This window comes from Rhea americana, unplaced genomic scaffold, assembly GCF_003343005.1.
Source record: "Rhea americana isolate MKP2758 unplaced genomic scaffold, rheAme1 scaffold_119, whole genome shotgun sequence".
NCBI lineage: Eukaryota > Metazoa > Chordata > Aves > Rheiformes > Rheidae > Rhea > Rhea americana.
In genome coordinates this window covers 2,626,938-2,646,715 of record NW_028185250.1, presented here as the reverse complement: position 1 = coordinate 2,646,715, position 19,778 = coordinate 2,626,938, and the positions used below count along the sequence as shown (strand labels likewise).

The 19,778-nt window shown below is 40.0% G+C and overlaps 1 protein-coding gene across 3 annotated transcripts in view; it reads right to left on the bottom strand.

The window, feature by feature from the left end:
• The window catches only part of DAAM2 (dishevelled associated activator of morphogenesis 2), a 212,589-nt gene that overhangs the window by 187,209 nt on the left and 5,602 nt on the right, over positions 1–19,778 (bottom strand). The window contains exon 2 of one of the 3 annotated variants that reach the window (XM_085320666.1): positions 18,395–18,444. The exons of 1 other annotated variant lie outside the window; for it this stretch is intronic. The gene's annotated coding sequence lies outside the window, so the exon portion shown is untranslated. Of the gene's footprint in view, positions 1–4,581; positions 4,646–18,394; positions 18,445–19,778 lie in introns of those variants that run through there. One more of the 3 variants, XM_085320692.1, reaches the window with a different exon arrangement.

Genomic DNA, 19,778 nt, shown 5'->3' with positions numbered 1-19,778 from the left:
ATATGATGTTCCTTGACAATGGCTTAAAGCAATGTACCAGATATTTAATTACTTCTAGCAATTGTTCTTATACATAAAGGCCTGCTTTCCATATTAAAAACCGTCCCACACCACAGAATTTATATCCAGACCAAAATGTTCCCCAAAACTAAGGATGTTTAGATACAGTACTTTGGATTAGCCAGTTACAAAGATCTCAGCTAGCAACTATATTCAGTATTCATCATACTAAGATATGAGATGTGGGCTTGGACCCTTCTGAGGATGACTTATTTCAGTTTCACTATATTTGCTATCCTTTTTCTCTTCACAGACCTTTCTCTTTCATTTACTTTTGAAGCCCATTATAACCTTCTCTCCTGTATGTTTAGTTTTAGTGAGCAGTCTGCATGAATTGCACGTTGGCAAGGGAGAGACATCGAAGCTCAAAGGAAAAGCAGTGAGCATTTGTTGAAACTCAGGTAACAGATATGGAAAGACGGAAAAGACACCCTTTTTTTTTTTTTTAGAAAGGAAAAAAAGATTTAGAAAGCTGTTAGAAAGTAAAAGAGATTGAAGGAAATTGAAGGAAAAAGAAAAAATGTGCTTAATTTTTACAAGAATTTTCTCATTAGTCTCTCTCCTTAGTTTTGCCTAGTATTTCTCAAATATTTTGAAAGTATGACTCTCTCTTCAGATAATAGCCCAATTCAAACTCAGATTCTTCAAGGCAAGGGAGACAGAATCATCTAGAATGAGACTAAATTTCCTTCTGTCAAAACACCAATCAGCTGCCAGCCATAAAGATCATTAGCAGGTCCCTGACTCTTGTAAACATTTGTAGCCAGCAAGTCCACTCTCGTTCCACTCCATTGACTTGAAGAAACAGGGGTTCTGTTCACATCTAACATCTCATGATCGTTTTGAACCAGTCTGTGACATTTTCTTAGTGATCACAGATCAATTTTAGAAAAAAAACTTCAGCGGAACTTCAGACACTTTCACATTCTTTCTTCTTCTAAGTTAGCAAAACAGAACCCACTGATCTTTAAAATGCAGTATTCCTTTGCTTACTCTATCATTTCTGAATGCTTCCCTCTGTTCTGTATTTATCTTCCCACCTCCCAAAGAAATAAAATGAAAAAAAATCTATATGCTAGCAAATGGTCACCTCATGGAAAGGTGTAGTATGCAGACAGGTGAGCTGTATCACAATCATTAGTAACCATTTGTTGTTGGCTAGATCTGCTAAGTATCTAAACTAAAGAGGGCTGAAGTAGACTTGTCCTTTAGGTAGCTATTCCAACAAAAACTCTGTACAATAGCATTCCTCAACCTAGAAACTCCTCAACCTGAGTACTATGTCTAACCCTGGGCTCCCCAGGACAAGAGAGACATGGAGCTACTGGAGAGAGTCCAGCATAGGGCTACAAAGATGATCAGAGGGCTGAAGCATCTGCCATGTGAAGAAAGGCAGCAAGAGCTGGGCTGGTTTAGCCTAGAAAAGAGAAGACTGAGGGGGGATCTGATCAATGTCAAGGATGTCAAAGAGGACGGGGCTGGACTCTTGCCAGTGGTGCCAAGCAAYAGGACAAGAGGCAATGGGCACAAACTGAAACACAGAAGTTACACCTGAATGTGAGGAGGAAATTCTTCACTGTGAGAATGACAGAGCACTGGCACAGGTTGCCCACAGAGGTTGTGGAGTCTCCTACTCTAGAGATCTTCAAAACCTGCTTGGATGCAATCCTGCGCAATGTGTTCTAGGTGACTCTGCTTGAGCAGGGATATTGGACTAGATGATCTCCAGAGATCCCTTCGAACCTCAGTCATTCTATGATTCTGTGATTTTTCATTTGAGGGCTTATTTTGCCCTTTGGAAAAAAAACAAAGACCATCTTGTGCCGCACTGCAACGCAGGCTTTAACTAACAACTATTCAAAAATTAGTATGGGGTCTGAATGTTCTTTTTTTCCTTTTATTCACCTCCTTTTGTGTGCATAGATTTGTTTGGCTTTAGGGGTGGAAGGAAAATGAGGGCTGCTTAAAATTTCGCAAGTGCTAATCAAACGCCTTCTGATGTTGCATTGACCATCACTGAATCAGTATTAAACTAGATCAACATGTCTTGTTCTGACCAAGAACAGAAGATTAATACAGTTAAAAACTAAAACAGACTCTATCTATGAACACAAAGATCTCCATGACTTCCACAAAAATCAAAGCAATATCTATGCAAAGGAATAGGAAACTAAAAATGTTCACAATACGACAAATTAGTGAAGTGTCCAAGTGCACATCCTTGTTCCCTAGCCCCTCCCCCCAAAACAGTCTAATTCCACTTCTCATTCTGATACACAGTCGAGGCCAGATCTCTTTGGTTTACTTTTGGTTAGTACAGGACCAGAATAAAGAAGCAAAGTCTGTCTTCAGATTGCCTTATTGACTCTCTGGTCCAAAAAATCTTTCGGGCTACTGTAAATTATATTTAGTTATTCATGGTCTTTAAACAGACGCTTAGCAGGCAGAGAACTCCAGATGGACATTCTCCTCTTTACAGTACTAGGGATGGAGCTATTACACTACTCTTATTCCACCTAGGAATCCTTCAAGACTAACTGCCAGGTTGCCATGCTGTAAGCTTCTGACTGCTTTGCAGCATCTCAGTGGAAGAAAGCAGCTGGAGCAGCAAGTCCTGGTTCCATCTGTGATGCTGGGCTAAGGACAACATTCACTTACTGTGTATTCCTTGCAGAAGAGCTAGAAGAATTAGTTACAGTTAGTGTGGCTTGCTAAATTCATGTCCTCTGAAGTTTACATGCAAACTAATTGGCAGCGCTGATCCTTTAGTAAGAAGCTGAAATCTGTCAGGAAGTCAGCTGACCTTATTATAGCAATTAATTGCAAATTACATTTAGGCTCTGTACTCTATTGCCAAGCTCTTTATTCTGGCTTTTTAGGATTTGGGTGTTTCTTCCCGCCTACTGCACCACTGTTAACCAACCCTGATTTTCCAGGACGTAGCATAACTTCCGTCACATAAAATCTACCCTACCTTGTGACACACACTTTCCTGGAGAATACTTGGCTTTCCTTACAGGAATTCCTGTATACTGAGGAGTCCTGGAAATTGGACAAAGTTCCTACGGAAAGGTGGCTCCTTGCTCTTAGGCAAAGGATGCCGTATTGCTGTCTTGCAAAGCTACTTGATTGTGGGGGTGAGAGTGAGGGTGAGGGAAGGAGAGAAGAAGGACAGAAAGCATCTTCGCTGTACTTGGCCAGATGATTCAGTTCCCTAGGAATCTAGCAGTGGAGTGCTGAGTAATACCTATATGATTAACAGTAAGACTGAGTTACTCTGGAGAAAAAAATACATTGGTGTCTGTGTGAAGTTCTTGACTGGGATACAAAGACAGACACACCCAGCTGCTGCAAGGCATAATTTCATCAGGGATAGTCTGAGCCAGAAGAAGACTAGTGTATGCCAAATGAGCAGTATATATTTCACAAGGCAGAGACCCTGACTCTGCAAGAGGTACACACAGCACCTAGAATCACTGTTTGATTATGAACTACTGCATGTGTCAGAGAAGAAACTGGTCACTTTGAAGGATGTCGCTAATCAAGAATGAATTAGTTTTCTAGAAAACTTTAAAGATGTAAAATGCTAATGTTTAAAAGTTTTGGGCAGTAAACATGTTCTTCTTCAATAAATATTCATATACAGCAAGGAAAGTGGAGTTGTGAGCAGAACATCACACATTATTTCATGCAGAAGAATCTAAAGTTTGAAGACTGTATTTTTTGTATCAGCTACCTATGAGGTTCTAAGCCATGGGAACCATTTAGGGTATTGACAGAACATAGCGGCAGGATCTTGCTTCTAAAGGCACCTGCAGGAGCCTTAGCACTCAATTCAGCAGAAGCAGGACTGAGCTTGGGCTCTGACATCCAATTCACCATTGCCTTGTCACTTGGTTCTCTCATTTACCTCAGTGCAAAGCATCTACCATGCTAATTCAGTGATATTTTACAGTTATATTGCACTCATATAAATACTGCTGCAGAGTGTGTGGCCATAGAGAACTAAGTCACGCAACTTAATAGCAGTTTGTATCCCATACAATGAGATAGCATGGGAAGAAAAGGTTGCAAGCATTGTAACGGAAAGGACATTACAAATGATGAGGCATTAAGAGTAATTAGGCTTCACACACAACTTGAATGCACAAGCTCTTCCTAAGAGACTATAGCCCTGAGGAATTCTAAATTGCACTAAGGAAGATGGTGGCACTAAGTTTAAACCCTGATGGAGTAAAGAGAACAGAAGGGGTAGGAACTTAAATTGTTGATGCCTTTAGCAGATACATTGCCTCTAATACCCAGTTAAGTTAACCTGAATGGGGAACTGTAAGGCCATGATACTGTAACCTTTTAAGAGCTCTAAGTTGAAAAGCACCTTGCAATGAGGTGGAAGACTCCTCTTGCCTCATGAATGTAGATAACATCATACAAACTGAAGAGAACAAAAAGTGGTATCCTCAATCCTGTTCCCTGAGATTCCCTTCCTCCTCCAGTTCCCACATACAAATCAAAGCTAACCTGGATGATCTTTGTAGTTTCTAATTAGCTCTCCTCTCCCTCTGTTGGAGTCTTCAGCATTAAGTTCAGATCCTCACCATGTAGGAAAAGCCCACTTTCTGATGATTTAGTACAGCTGTTGTGGTAGTAAAGATGGTCTTCTGGAAAAACAATTGCAAATAAATAGTTTAGCTTTCCATCAATATAGAAGGCATTCTCAGTGTTTCAGTTACTTTCAAAAAAATCTACAGAAGAAATCTGTAAAGAGGCTCCTGCATAGCCTCTACTACTTCAACACAGGGTTGGTCTTCCAGTGTTTTGACAGAATCACTTTGTCTTGAACCACAACGATTCTAAGTACATGGTTGACACTAAGCATGAGAGAAATACCACTGTTTGTAGCGGGTTCTATTTTTGCATGTAAAGGCAAGAAAACGCTTAAATGCTTCTTTGTTGAAACACTCACCAATATACTCAACACACTGTAGAATTAAATGCCTTATGGTTATCTCATACATACCATTGTATCTTCAACATTCATTGTATCTGCACTGTAGACAAACTGTTGAACAGTTACTCTACCCTTTTATTCTGAGTCCATGGAAATGGCAAGTGATCATTGATGGAAGAAAAGAAACAAATCTGCATAGAGCGTGATTAACATATACAAAAATGTTTTTCCGTTAATACAGAACTATTGAGTTTGGTTTCTTTGTATGGACTGTTCTAGAGAGAGGACTTCCAGGATTTAAGAGAGGAGACCTGTTATAAATTATTTATTTTTATCAGTCAGCTAATTTTCTTGTTGCTGTTGGTATTTTTTTAATTACTTTTTATTAAAGACAAATGATTGTGCTTCAGGACATTCCACAAGTGCTGCTGTACTGTAATTTTTAGGAAATATCACCAAAATAGCCTTCTTTTTTGCTTGCTTTTCATGAATTTCACAAAACTGCCCTAAGAAAAACATCATTAAAATGGTAGGAGTCAGCTTCTCTTGAGTACCTTAAGATTATTCATGGAAACTGTAATCTTTCATGGACAACAGAAGCCTTGTTTTCGCTTCATCATTTCCACTTTCCACTGAATTAGCAATATTGATTTCAACAGGGGTCTATCAACATAAGGGAAATTCAGGCCTAAATTCTTTTTTCTCTTTTTTTTCTGTGAGAATTTGATACTAGTGAACAATATCATATTAGAAATATTAGATAGTGAAGGCCTTTGCTCAACTTCAAATTATATATAGCATAGGAAGTAACTTTAGCCCCCTCTAAACCTCCCACCACAATTCCTAACTTTTGACCTGGAACAACCTCTTTAAAGAGGTTGTGGAACAGACAGCAGAACCCATTTAGCACTTAGCCCCTCTAAAACTGCCAGCTGTTATTACAATTCTTGAGATGTTTTGACTCAGTCATGAGAAAAAGTAGATCAAGATACCACAGAATAACAGAATGGCTGAGGTCAGAAGGGACCTCTGGAGATGACCTAGTCCAACTTTCTCCATGCTCAAAGCAGGGGCAATTACATCAGGTTGCTCAGGGTCAGGTCCAGTCACATTCTGAATATCTCCAAGGAAAGAGATCCCAGAAACCTCTCTGGGCAACCTGTTCAAGTACTTGACCACCCTCACAGTGAAAAAGTTTTCTTTTTTTTTTTTCTTATGTTTTAATGGAATTTCCTAGGTTTCAGTTTGTGCCACTGCCTCTTGTCCTTTCACAACTGAGAAGACTCTGGTTCTGGCTTCTTTATCTCCATCTCCATCAGGTATTTATACATATTGATAAGATTCCTCCCAGCCTGCTTTTCTCCATGGTCAATAGTCCCAGCTCACACGGCCTCTCATTTGTCACATGCTCTAGTCCCTTAATCATCTTTGTGGCCCTGTGCTGCACTTGCTCCAGTATGGCCACATACTGGTGAGCCTAGAAGTGGACACAGCACTTCACAGGTAGTCTCATCAGTGCTGAGCAGAAGGGGAAGGAGCACCTCCTTCAGCCTGCTGGGTACACTATGCCTAATACAGCCAAAGATATCATTTGCCTTCTTTGCTGTGAAAAGTTCATTGTTAGCTCATGTTCTATTTGTCCACCAGGACCTACGCAGGTCCCTCTCTGCAAAGTTACTTTCCAGCCTTTTCCCCTTATACAATGCTATCAAGCATGATCTACCCTTCACAAATCCAACTTCCAGTTATATTCCTATCCTTCACCTGTAGTACCCTCCATCTTCCTTCTTGCCCTTCTGGAAGGCAGCAGTGACATTTGCTTTCTTCCAGTCCTCAGCAACCTCCCTCAGTCACTGTGACTTTGCAGAGACAATAGACTATGGCCTCGCAATGACACTCGCCAGCTCCCTCAGCACTTGGCGCCGCACCCCACCAGCTCCCAGGCACTTCCTTGAACAAACTGGTCCAGTTTGTTTCAAGGTTCCCTAACCTCATCCCCCTCCACCAAGGGCTACTCTGCTTTGCTCCGGACTTTCCCACTGCTCCCAGAGGTCTGCGTCTCCCAAAGGAACGTCTTGCCAATAAAGACCACAGCAAAGGCGGCCTTTTCTGTGCCCTTTCTCGCCAGGTCCCCTGCCCATTCAGCAGTGGGCCCACATTTTCCCTTCACCTTCCTTTTGCTGCTCATATGCCTTTAGAAGCCCTTCTTCTTGCCCTGTACATCCCTCAGCAGATTCAATGCTAGGTGAGTTTTTGGCTTTCCTAGCCCCATCCCAGCATGCTCATAAAGGGGCTCTAGAGTCCTCTTGGGCCACCTGGCTGTGCTTCCACCTCCTGGGTGCTTCCTCTTCATGTCTGACTTTAGCCAGGAGGTCCTTGTTCATCCCTGCAAGCCTCCTGACACTTTTGCTTGATTTCCTGCTCACCAGCATGGACCCTTCTTGAGCTCAAGGAGGTGGTATCAACCAGCTTTCCTGGGCCCTTCCTCTCTCCAGGGTCATATTCCAAGCGATTCTTCCAAGTAGTTGCCTTAACCAGCACCTGAAGTGCAGGGTGCACCTGAAGTGCAGGGTTGCAATTTTACTTTTTGCCTTGCTCCTTCCTCTTAGGATCCCGAATTCCACCATCCCATGATCACTGTAGCCAAGGCTGTCCCTGATCTTCACACCATTCTTCCTTGTTTATCAATATAAGGTTTGGTAGGGCACTTCCTTTCATTGACTTATCAATTACCTATGTCAAGAAGTTATCATCAGTGTACTCCAGACATCTCCTTGATTGCTTATGCCCTGCTCTGCTGCCTTTCCAGTAGATATCAAAGAGGTTAAGGGTCCATGAGGATCAAGACCTGCAAACATGAGGCTTCTTCCAGCTGTCAGAAGAAAACCTGATCTACTTCTTTTGATCAAGCAGTCTTTCTCAAACACCCACCACAACGTTGCCCATGTTGTTCTGCCTGGTAATCACGACACTCAACCTCTAACCTGGCTATAATCAGTCTCCACGATGATGCACACTGGTACTGTCAGGCAGATGCTAGCACACACTGCGAAATCATTCCACACCAACATTAGGTTTCTCCTTTGCTGCAGCTTGTCCTTCCTACGTGCTGCAGGGAACACTCAAAAATTCAGGGATATCCCCTTTGGGGAGGGCTTATGTGCCGAAACAATAGCACAGTTCAGGGTCAATTAAATCAGTCAGTTTTCCTGCAGGCTATAGTTCCTTCTGAATTTGCTGGTGTTGCTATTTCTTTCCCAGTTATTAGGCCACATTTTAAGACTTCCAACCTCTGTCTTCACAGAAAGTACTTTCAGCCAGACCTTTCCATCTGATTAACCCTTGCATGATCCTGTTTACCATAAGTATCTTTGCTGAAGGTTACCTCTATTCATTCCCTACATTACCACTTCATGATTCAATCTGTCCTTATATTCCCTTGACCTATCCTTAGCTATGCATATCACATAGCTTTACATCTTCTCATCCCTGAGTCTGAACTTAGCTCGCATACCTTATGGCACTTGCARCTCTAACAACTTTTCATTCTGATCAGTGAAACTGAAAGTGAACAGCTGACCAAATCTCTGTTCTGCCACATGGAATAACAGTGAGCTCATTTATTAAGTAAGCCCACTTATTTCTATAGCACTGCTTGTTGTATGGTGCACTGGCTGTTTGATTCTGCTTTCACATTTGTATCTGTCAGTGTTGCAGTACCTCACTACCCASCCATATGATCCTTTTATATTTTTCAAAACTCCCAACCCCATGCACATTTTAGCCACGTCACTATGTAGCCACAAACACTTGACGTTTAGATATCCTATAACTAAATGCTGTCCTGAGTACTGACATTGTTTCCTAACAGCTGATGTCTTCCCAAAGAGGGAAAAGCAAAGCAGAAATTTATGAATACATGAATCAACAAAGTAAAGTAGGACAAATAAAATTATTTGATGATATCAAATAGGCATACATCTTCTCTACTGAGAAGAACTGAGTAACTAACTCTTTGCTCAAACACAAGTAACATGGTTATCTCAAACACACAGAAATAAAAACTTTACAGCATCTTACAGCTGTTCTCATTCATTCATTCACTCACAATTCTCTGCCTCACAGGTCTATAAAATCCATTCCTCATTTTAACACAGAGTCAAAATACTCTGTTTAGATTTTTGGCCAGCAAAACAGCCACTGGTATTTCTATTAATTAATCTGGATGACTGAAAAATATACTAATTCTCCTTTTTTATAAGCTACTCAATCCATAAGCGACATTTCATTTGAGACCAAAAATCTGTAGGTAGAGACTAGACTTAATGCAAGGGAGAGAACACTTGATGTTTAGATTCTCTCTAACACATCTCTGAATCCTTGATGCTGCTGAAAAAATTAAAAAGTGGTAATTTTTCAAAAATACAAGAAGAGTTTGCCTTGAAAAGTGTGTTGGCATTTGTTTGCTCCCAGCTAAATTGTGTAATGAATTTGAGAAGTTATGATTCTAGATGTCACATTGTGAAGGAAAACTGGGCAGTAAAATGGAGCCAGGAAAATAACTGCACTGCACTGCAGAGTCTTTTTTCAACAGCACATGTATCCAAGCTATCTTTGCTCTTCAAAGTAAGGAAACCTACTGCCTGTCCTTTTCATATTGCAGGCTAGTTCCTTCTCTTGCCTTATGTCTCAGTGAGTCCAACAGAGCTAATAACTAATGCCTTTTGATGTCTTCAGGCAGGTCTTGTAGGGTAGATGGGAATACACATCACCTTCTCTCTACATTGTCATATTCTGGTATTGTACTGCATTTTCTGTCTCCCCCAGACTTGGCTTTCCTTTGTTACTGAAATATTTGCATGAAAACAATATTCTTTTTATTTTTAATTTCACTAGCTTCTGTCTTTTTTGTTCTTGAATTTGGGATCCTTTGTTGCTCTGCATCACCCCTTCTTCTTGATGGCAGAGCGAGAAGATATTGATACTGCTCAGTTCAGTTTAGGCAATAGGAACAGCAAGGTTTATTCATAAAAGAGAGTTGAAATAAAGCTTCAGATCTGAACTTTCCCAGACACTCCCTGAATATCCAGATCTAACGCATCCCAGGAGTTCTGCAGAGCTGTTATCTGAGTCTTGCATAAAAGCAGTACACAATGGAAGAAACAGTGACAGTGGATAATCTTTTGAAATTTCAAACTTCAACAATGGCCAAAATCCTGCAAGATAAAGCTATTTCACAACATCTTTATCTTTTGGTATTAGAAAAAAAAAACAGTTTAGAGAAAGCTCTTGCACATTAAATCTAGTTCTTCATACAAGGGCTGCCTCTTTGGATTGTCTTCACCAATTTTAACTTTTTCCACATACTACACCAGTCACAGGAATATAAGAACCTTAAATTAAGATGTTTTTTATTGCCACAACCAAATCATTAAGCTGATCTTCCAGCTTATCCTGTGCTTTAATGCCAGTAGAGCCCTCTCTATATTCTTTTCCCATTTGCTGCAACAAAGAATTTGTCTTTGGATGGCCAGTCTGCTCCCAGAAGCTGTTCCTTGAATACAAGTATATTCCAGATTGTTTCTTCTTTCAGCTTTTATTGTTGGTATGGTTCCCAGAAAACAGATGTACTGACAATCTACATACTCTCTATTTTACCATTTAATGCAAGTTAAGGATTTCTTCTGTTTGGAGAGCCTCCTCCTTCAATGAAACTCCTCCTATTCCATCCCATATGTCTAATACCTCATTTGGGCTTCCATTCAGCCTGTCCTTCAAGTTGTAACTGATAAATGAATGCTCAAGGCTGGAGAAGTGGCATGAAGAACAGTCCCATTACTCCTGCATCTCTTCAAAGGAGAAAGTTATAGCCTTAATCCCAAGTGAACGGGAAAGGGAAAAAACCCTGGCACTAGTTCCCCATCCTCCTAACACAACAACATTTAACAGAGCCAGGATGTAACATCTGACAAGCAGAAACAACAGGCATCCTCTGTGTAGTCCTCATTCATCTCAAAGATATTTGTACTTGCCTCAACTGACACTGGGGCATTAAACCCCTAGGCCTTACAAAGCATTGCTTGGCACTTTATCCATACACAGTCCTAAGTGATTTTCTCGAAAGAGATGACGGAGAGGAAGAAGAGGTTTAATGCCAAATTTCTTCACTTGATGCAAATATCTTCCCCATTGAGTACTAATTTGGCATTCCTTAGCACAGACACACTCTGCTTTTGAAATATTTACCTTTTATTTCTTATAACCTTACAAAAATTTGGGAGGAATGTGAACTGTTTTGTTTTCTGCCTTCCTATGACGGCAGAGATGTATTTATAGCCAGGAACTGGAGGACAGTTCTCACGTGGCTGCTGAAAATTAAAACAACATGTAGGGTTTTGTTTTGCTTTGCTTTTATGCCTTTGCTGCTACAATCTCTCCCTGCGTTCCCTAAACCCTTGTTATTGTAACCAGAGCCACATTTTGCATTGCTACAATTGCAGGGTTATGTAAATTCCAAAGGCTTTAAAGAAAAGAGCCAGCAGATTCTGCTCTGAGCGTTGTGAAGGTTGACACAAACAGATACGCCCAGCATCTAGGAAAGGTAAAGGCATTCATAAACTATTAACAGATAGAAAGCATAAGTCTCAACCTCAGCATCAACCTGAACTTTTCTAAATCTTGAGAACTTACTGTTTTTATTTAAACTGATTGTCCTCTCATTGCCAGTTTGTGCTTTGTTATAGCAAGGAAAATTTCCTTTAGCCACTTCTGAAACTCTCCTTAAGTCCTCTCTTGCTTTCCACTAGTCTGTACTGGTTTTCACAGGAGATCTAATAGCAGAAAGCCATACAGATACACACTTCTCCACACTTAACAAGACATAAATTTACAGTGATCATGAAACTGAACACATTGATCAGGATTACTTTACTCATGAAGATACTCAAATAAAATGAAAACTACATGCAAAAAGAACCACTTCATGAAAGACAACAAGAGAACACAAGAACACAGAGTATGCATCTGATTACTTGTGAGAAGCCCTCATAACAAGTAGGGGCAGGAAGAAGTGCAATACATGTTGCACATCTATGTACTTCTGAGTAACTAAGTTGTAACGTTGGCTCTATCTGTGCGTTTCTGTGCAGGCATGGGCAAGCCAATTCATGTTTCTGACTCCATATTCTCTATAAGAGGCATAACAATGCCTGACTCAGAGCCATGTTAAAAGGCTCTACGTAAGCTTGTCTTAGTCCTCAGTGCTTACACAATTCAGCTAAATAAGAAAAATGTTTAACCAACTTCTCAGGCCTTGCCTCTACTCCAGTTCTGAATCACCATTGGTCAAATTATGCTTAGACCTAAGACAAAAATCTAGACTATATTATTCTCGAAGTACATCAAGATTTTGCGTAGCATGGTGTATCCCTCTCACTGGAGTGTGCTAATGAGAGCTTGAGGGAATTACTATATTTGTGAAAAGGTGCAGCCAGAACTCACCAGCAAATTTAGCATACATTACAAGTGAGGAGGGATAAGGCTGTGGCTCCACTCCAACATGCTATTTTCTACAGCTCTTGAGTTTTCCAGGCAACCTTAATCTTAGTGTAGCTGATATGAAAAAGCAGAGCTTCCTGCATTTCTTACTCATCTCTCATACTGCTAAAACCAACTGTGGTAAGTCATTACAGAACCAAGAAGCACTGTCTTAAAGTCACTCTGCAACCAAGTAGGTCAGTGCTAAGCCAAGGCATGAAGGGACATTTCAACCAATTCCCAAGCTGTAGTGCTTTGAAAACAATCACTGCAATGGAAGGGAGGACCTCACTAGTGGACAATAGTTCCTACTCAGCTGGTAGCTATTGTTGCTACACAGCTGGTGATAACTGTTATTATGAAAGTGTAGTAGTTTAGATTTTATTTGTTTAAGAAAAATACGACCTACTTCTAGAACTGCAGCTATACAGGATCCCTGCACAGTTTAGGAGATTCGATCAGTTTGTCATGTGTGTTTATTTACTCAATGCGAGGAACTGCTCCATGGAGCTCTGATCCTGACTGTCCTTGTGACCTTGGACAAGTGACTGAATGCCTCTGTGCCACCCACAACTCCTTTTGAAGTCAATTGGTGATGTGGATTCTCAGTAATTCAAAAAAATTAAGCTCTAGAGGTCAAAGACAACCTCTGCTAAACTGGAGATGTTCTGGGTCATGTAAACTGTATAAATTATGAACATAAAAGCTGCGGCAATCAAAACTAACAAATATTTTTGAAAATATGATTCTGTAATTGTCCCCTCCGTAACCTAATTCACACATAGAGAAGGGTAGAGTCCAAGAGACCATTTATGTTAACATTTCTGGAAGGAGATGGCTTATTAAGGGCTGTGGGAAATCAGAAACAATCAGCCAGAAGACAAACAGAAAACAGAAATCATAGGCACCTGTTTTAGACTGTGTCTCATTCTTAATGCACATACATAAATGTGGCTAATCATAAGTCTCAGAGAACCTATACATGTGACTGAACCAGGTRAAGTACTGACTGAAACTGCCAATTTATTCTGTAAGTTATGTTTCCTAATAGTCTAAGGTCTTGAATACTGTCCTCAAAGATGACTGCTTTAGTGCTCAAAAGCTTTGTGGAACATAGGAAAGAAACTTTGATATCCTCTAATATCAAATTCCTCAGATTTTAGTCTCAAACCTGAAACAAAGTTTGTATCCACCTCTAAATCATCAACACTGCTTCCAATAGACTTCATTCTCTTATTCAAGTATTGAGCAAGGTGGAGGTTGCTTAGCTTTTGGAATTTGAGAAGCCTGCAGCCTGTAATTGTTGGCCAAAGTATAGCTCCCACCTATAACTCACTTGTTTTCCTGAGTTGACAAAACTCTTCCATGCTTGCATATCCTGTGATAGATAATACTTGGCCCAGCATAGCTAGCAAAGCAGGCAGGACAAGGAGCCACTTTGTCTGCTCTGTGACACAATTTGCCAGCAGGAGACCTCCAAAAGCTGACATGGCTGAAGTAAGGCAAAAAATCATAAAATACTAATGAACACACCCACACAAACTCTTCTATACCTCAGACAGGCCTGATGAAACAGGAGTATAATGAAATCTTCCTACTGATACCAGACGGCAATAAGAAAATGAAAGGCCTGCACTGGCCCAGTGGTTCAGCGTGCTGAAGCCTGGTTACGCCCATATTAGATTCTCAGGACTATCATGTTCCACTACTGGGTAAAGGAAGGAGAGTGAAAAGAACAAACAGCTGTACAGATGGAAGCTATATAGCAAGAAATATAATGTAAAACAAACAAACAAGAGAAGCAGGAATGTTTCAATGCCTTCTAATTATGTATTTACTCAGGTGAGCTGCAGATCATCCTGCAAAAGGTAGACTTCTGTTACCTTTCTACCTTCTCCAATCAGCTAAAAATATCCAAAAATATCTGGAGGCATAATGACATTTTCTGACACAGCCATGTTAAAAATGACCCAGATTAAGAGGCAACTCTGAGAGTGTGGGAAAGTCTGCCAACAAATAACGAGGTTTGTCAGATACGCAGATGCCTATATAATGCAGTGATTACTACGTCACTCTGCTCAGTGAATATGTAAAAATGAGCTTGGGGTTTTAAAAAACATGCACTATGGCCACTGAACAAACTCCTCAAGTCTGTGTGCTTTTGCCTAGGACTACTACAACATTCAGGGTGACCTCAAAGTTTCATGAGACACTCAAACTAACATTACACAATTGAAATCCAGAGATGCTAAATAAATACGGCATGCCATCTTATTTTACCTGGTGACTTTTAAAATTATTCCTAGACATCACAGAACTGGGAATTGCTTTCTGTGACACCCATCAGTGAATTTGTTGGGAAGAAGTCTCGCCRTGGCTACAGGACCTAATAATCCCTACCCTGTTAGCACCACAAGATGTAGCATGCATGATCCACAACAAATGGCTAAATTAGGGCCTGGAAACAAGCATCCAAAATGTAGAGAAAACTTTGGCCTTAAAAGTCCAAGCACAGCAGCTATCAGACCCTAGAGAGCTCATGTCCCTGAAAGGGAAAACCTAGTAAAGAGGAAACCTAGAAACTACACCTTACATATTYAAGTAGCCTGAGCTGTTCCATTACCAGTAAATACATAAACAAACACACAAATCAAAAATATATTGGAAAGCATATACCCCAATCCAATAGACATTTGTAGTTAGTGGCAGTAGTTAGCCAGCAGAAGCAAGCCCAGAATTATCAACAGGATGATTCTTAATGGAAATCAGAGTATTTACCATTTCTTTAGAGGTGTTGCCCTCTTGGGCATCAAATTGCCAAGTCCTTGTTGCCCAAAATTGCCAAGCTCTCTCTAGCTTCTTTCCAAATTAAGTTTATTTGAAAGACTTAAAGAATCCCAAGAGAATATGTCTAACGAGTGCTCAAAGGGAAAACTGAAATTTACCTACCTCTCCCCATTATAGAGTATCCATTTAGTACTGAGTACTCGGAATTGAATACAGCATTTCTAATGCTGTTCCATTATAGCTTAAGGACACAGTTTCTCAGCAGGCTATTTGGATCAAAGACTTAAGGCAGTATCCATGAAAGAAAAGACAAGATAAAACGTAGAAAGGATTTTTTGACCATCTGCTTCCATTTTGATTTGCTGCACTCACATGTCACTACAGCCTGTAGGATGCTTTCTGGTCAACCGGATTTCATATCATGTGCTTTCATGGGAGTATAGTACAACAAGGTCGTCATGTCCTGTTTACTACAATCAAAGACCACTGACTGCATAATAGATATTTAATCCAGCAGACTTCACAGAACACTTCTTCTAATACTGTCACACTTTAACATAAGACTTCTCAAGTGACCAGTGGGAGGCAGACTCAAATAAGCTTTCTGACCTGAAGTGATGCAGCCATTTGCACTCTTAAAGTAGCTGATAAATGACAAATCAGGAATTTCATTGTACAGAGGCTTAGTAGTATCAACTGCCTGATCTCTGACACTGGATTCTAGAGAACATGATTTAGTCCATTCTTATTTGAATATCCATGCTCCATGGATAGAAAATACTTACAGCTGGAGATAATATCATTTTCTGTCTAAAAGTGAGAAAACTCAAACTATCAATACATATGGAACCGGAACTCAAGGCCTGATAAACCTGCGTTCTTAAACTACTTCTTTATTAAAAGTATAGTGATATTGTATGAAAATGTTAATATATAATGTCAGGGCACCTCCAGTTTTTATTTTCAGTAACTRTTTTCTTAGATAATGCTCTCATTTCACAGTAACTTAGCTTCACTAACAGATGTGTAAATCAGGAAGAGTATGAGCCTCTGGAGATATCTCATCAGATGTGAACATAATACACACCACTACCAYAAGTAAGCAGGGGATGAGGCAGTGAGGATTTGCTTGCTAAATTTTGCCTCCGTTTAAACATAAAATATGTCATGAAGGGCACAGTTGGACATTTATAGCTTAACACATGTCCCCCAGTAGGTACATGAAGCTATTCTAGATAAGCCCAGACACAGCTGGAAAACAATTCATGAGTCCCCCAAGGAAAATTTCACCTAGTCAGAAAATGCATCTGTTTTTTCTCCCTATAACTTAGTAATGGTGACTGCCAAACACTTTGTAACATTTGCACAGACTAACTGCCTGAATCCTGCTGATGATGAAAAGTCAAGCTTTGTACTTCTGTCATTTGCAACACATTTTGGGGCCCCTACAATAGAGCCAGAGAGATTCACTCATTGGGATGTCTGACCCTCAGGGCAGTAGAAGTATGAAACAAGCAGTAAGGCCAAGTTCATATCTCAGTAGGGCACAGTTGGAAGACAGTCCATACTGGCAGGATCCTAGCACGGTTATTACTCTATCTCTGCATAACAGTGCAGGAGGATGCTGACAGATCAGAACACAGGCGAGAACAAAACCCACCAACTGTCTCTCTGTGCATTCAGCTATTAGAAACACAGTTTAATTGGTTCCCGCTGTATACACGGCTGCAAAAGTAGCAAAGGACTAAAGTCTCCTCGTGTTTGGTCAAGATCTTGCTTGCTTTCATCTGTTGTGCAGATGCTGATGGATTCGCATGCCTGGAGGGGGTCAGGACTCTGCCAAATAGATTTAAACAGGGTACTCACAGTCCAGACATCCCAGCTTAATGGCAGAAGTGACTCAGTGAGAAACCAAGACTGTCTGCACTCACAGATGGCCCCATTCCTGGCAACATTTGTAAGGAAGAACAATATCCTGGCATACCCTCTCTACAGATGTATGCTGTTTCAATCTAGCAGATAAACCTACTGTACCTAGTGAAGGCAGATCTCTTAAAAACAATCATTATCAGCAGTATCCAAGTTTCAAGTTCTCAGTGTAGGTGAAAACCTACATAAAGGGTGGAGAAGATGAAGAACTGGTGAATATAACCAGATGCTCTGGGTAGCCAGAACAGAGATATGGAGAAAAGCAAAGGGAAAAAGAAAACAAAAGAAAAAAGAAGAGGAAGGGCACGGGTGGGAAGCGAAGGGAAGGGGCAGGAAGAGAAGATAAAGGGGCAGGGGAAGGAGCAGGGGAAGGGGAATACACTGTCTGCAGCAGGGTGATTTGGTTGCATTCTGGGAGAAGTGTAAATTTGCTGAATATGTGGTTTGTCTATTGGGTGAGAGTACACTACATCATGTAATGATGTTACAATATTTTTGATATTGATTATTATGGCTTTGTCAAACTAACACTTCAGAGGACATGAAGATAACTGAACAAAGTGCAATGAATTCATTGAAATGCAAGTACAGACTCCCTGTCAGGCTGCAGGCAACTGAGTAAGCAGTGCCTCAGTTTCCCACAATTCTAAATCCATTAATATTTGTAAAGTGCTCGGAAATTTTCCTAAGGAAAGCACTGAATATAGAAATAGTCAGAAATATAGTCAGAATATAGTCAGAAAATTTCTAACTTTATAAAATCCCTTCTCCTTATTGTCACATATTTGTACTGCAGAAGACTGCAGACAAGAAAATATTCTCATGGTTTAACTCCTAATGGTTAAAAAAGAACAGTTCACTCAGATTGTGATGGCTCCATCAGAAATGATGTGGCTAATGAGCATACAATAAATACCCAAAATGTTCAGGACTTGATCTTAGATCACTGGAAAGAACAGAACCTACTGTATTTGTAAGCTAATGATTTATTGACTACATGTACGGGACTTAGTAGTTGTAACATTGTTGAGGAATAAAATAACTTCATGTTAGAAGGAAACCATGTTACATCTCTACAAGAGTTCAGGAAACTTCATATATCAATCAACAGAGGTAAAGATGCTAACTTACATAGCTCCATGGTAGTTTCATTCCGTCTTGAGAAGGTTGTTCCCTTTGACCTGAGAAGAAAAGAAGCAGAGCTGGCAGGGTGATGCAGTGCCACAAGGAATTCCTGCACATTTCTCTTACAGCCTTCTGGAAGATTTGAAGGAAAACAGATGACAGTGCAGGACCAATAGTGTGCAAATAGATTAATGATTTTTCAAGACCAGTCTGAAACATCTAAAAATAATATTAATTTTTTAAAAAAGTATGGAGTTTTCTTGGAAAATGGAAGCACATAAAATATTTGTTATTCATGAAAATCTCAGCAACAATCTATCTATGAGTAAGCCTTCTTGAAAATATTCAGAGAAATATTTAATTTTTCAAGAAAATGCAAAACATTTCTAAAAATGAATGGAGAGCTTTTAGCAAATGAAAGCCTTTCTGCAAAAGAATTGTCAGTGTTTGTAATCCACTTTTGAATTGGAGAACATCCAGAACTGCTTGTCACTTCATTTCACTGACAAAAAGATAAAGATGGTGCTAAAAATGAAGGTGTATGTTCTCATGTATATTCTTGACACTTAAAGGACTCTCTAAAATTTGAATAAACTTGTAGAGGCTTACAATGTATCTGGTCAGGCCCTGCAGTCCGTATCTTAGGAATGTAACTGTTTTTTTCTTGTACAACAGCTATCAGAGGATCTTCGCAGTGTTTTCTCTCTCAAAGACCACAGGAATATAAAAGTAACTACATAGGTTTAGATCAGAAGTCCATCTAGTCCAGTATCCTATCTTCAGTAATGGTCAGCTGCAAATGGTTAGAGAAAGCATATAAAAAATACCATATATAGTGTGATCCTACCCCCGCTCGATCCTTTTAGCTGTTTAGGACTTGGTGATGGGAGCACAGCCAGATTATCATGTTTAATAGTTACCAGTGGASCCATCCTCCAAGATTTTTCATGTCTTCCCACAGCTTTGTCTCAGGAGAAGAGAATCTTGCCTCATGATGTTAAAGCCTTGAAATGCAGCCTTGCATGACTTTTTTTACAATGAAACACAACCTTCATTGGGTTAGTTGGCAGAAATGTTCCTTCTCCCCACAGTGTGTGTGTATGTTTGTGTATTTAATTTATGAAAATTTCCTGGGAACACATCTTCAGACCAGATTTTAGAAAGCGAAACTGGACCTGACCACTTGTTTCAAAGATAAACATTTTCCTACAAGGTACTGAGTCAATTTCAGTCTGTCAAGACTTCATGGCTCATGAATTCAATTGTTTAAGCAGATAAAAGCATTTCCCTTCTCAGCTGCAAACAAAGTAAAAGATCCTCAAGTCAGGCTTGTTCGCTGCCTTGAATAATAAAAAGAATCAGAGTAAAAATGATGTCTCCTTAAAAAAAA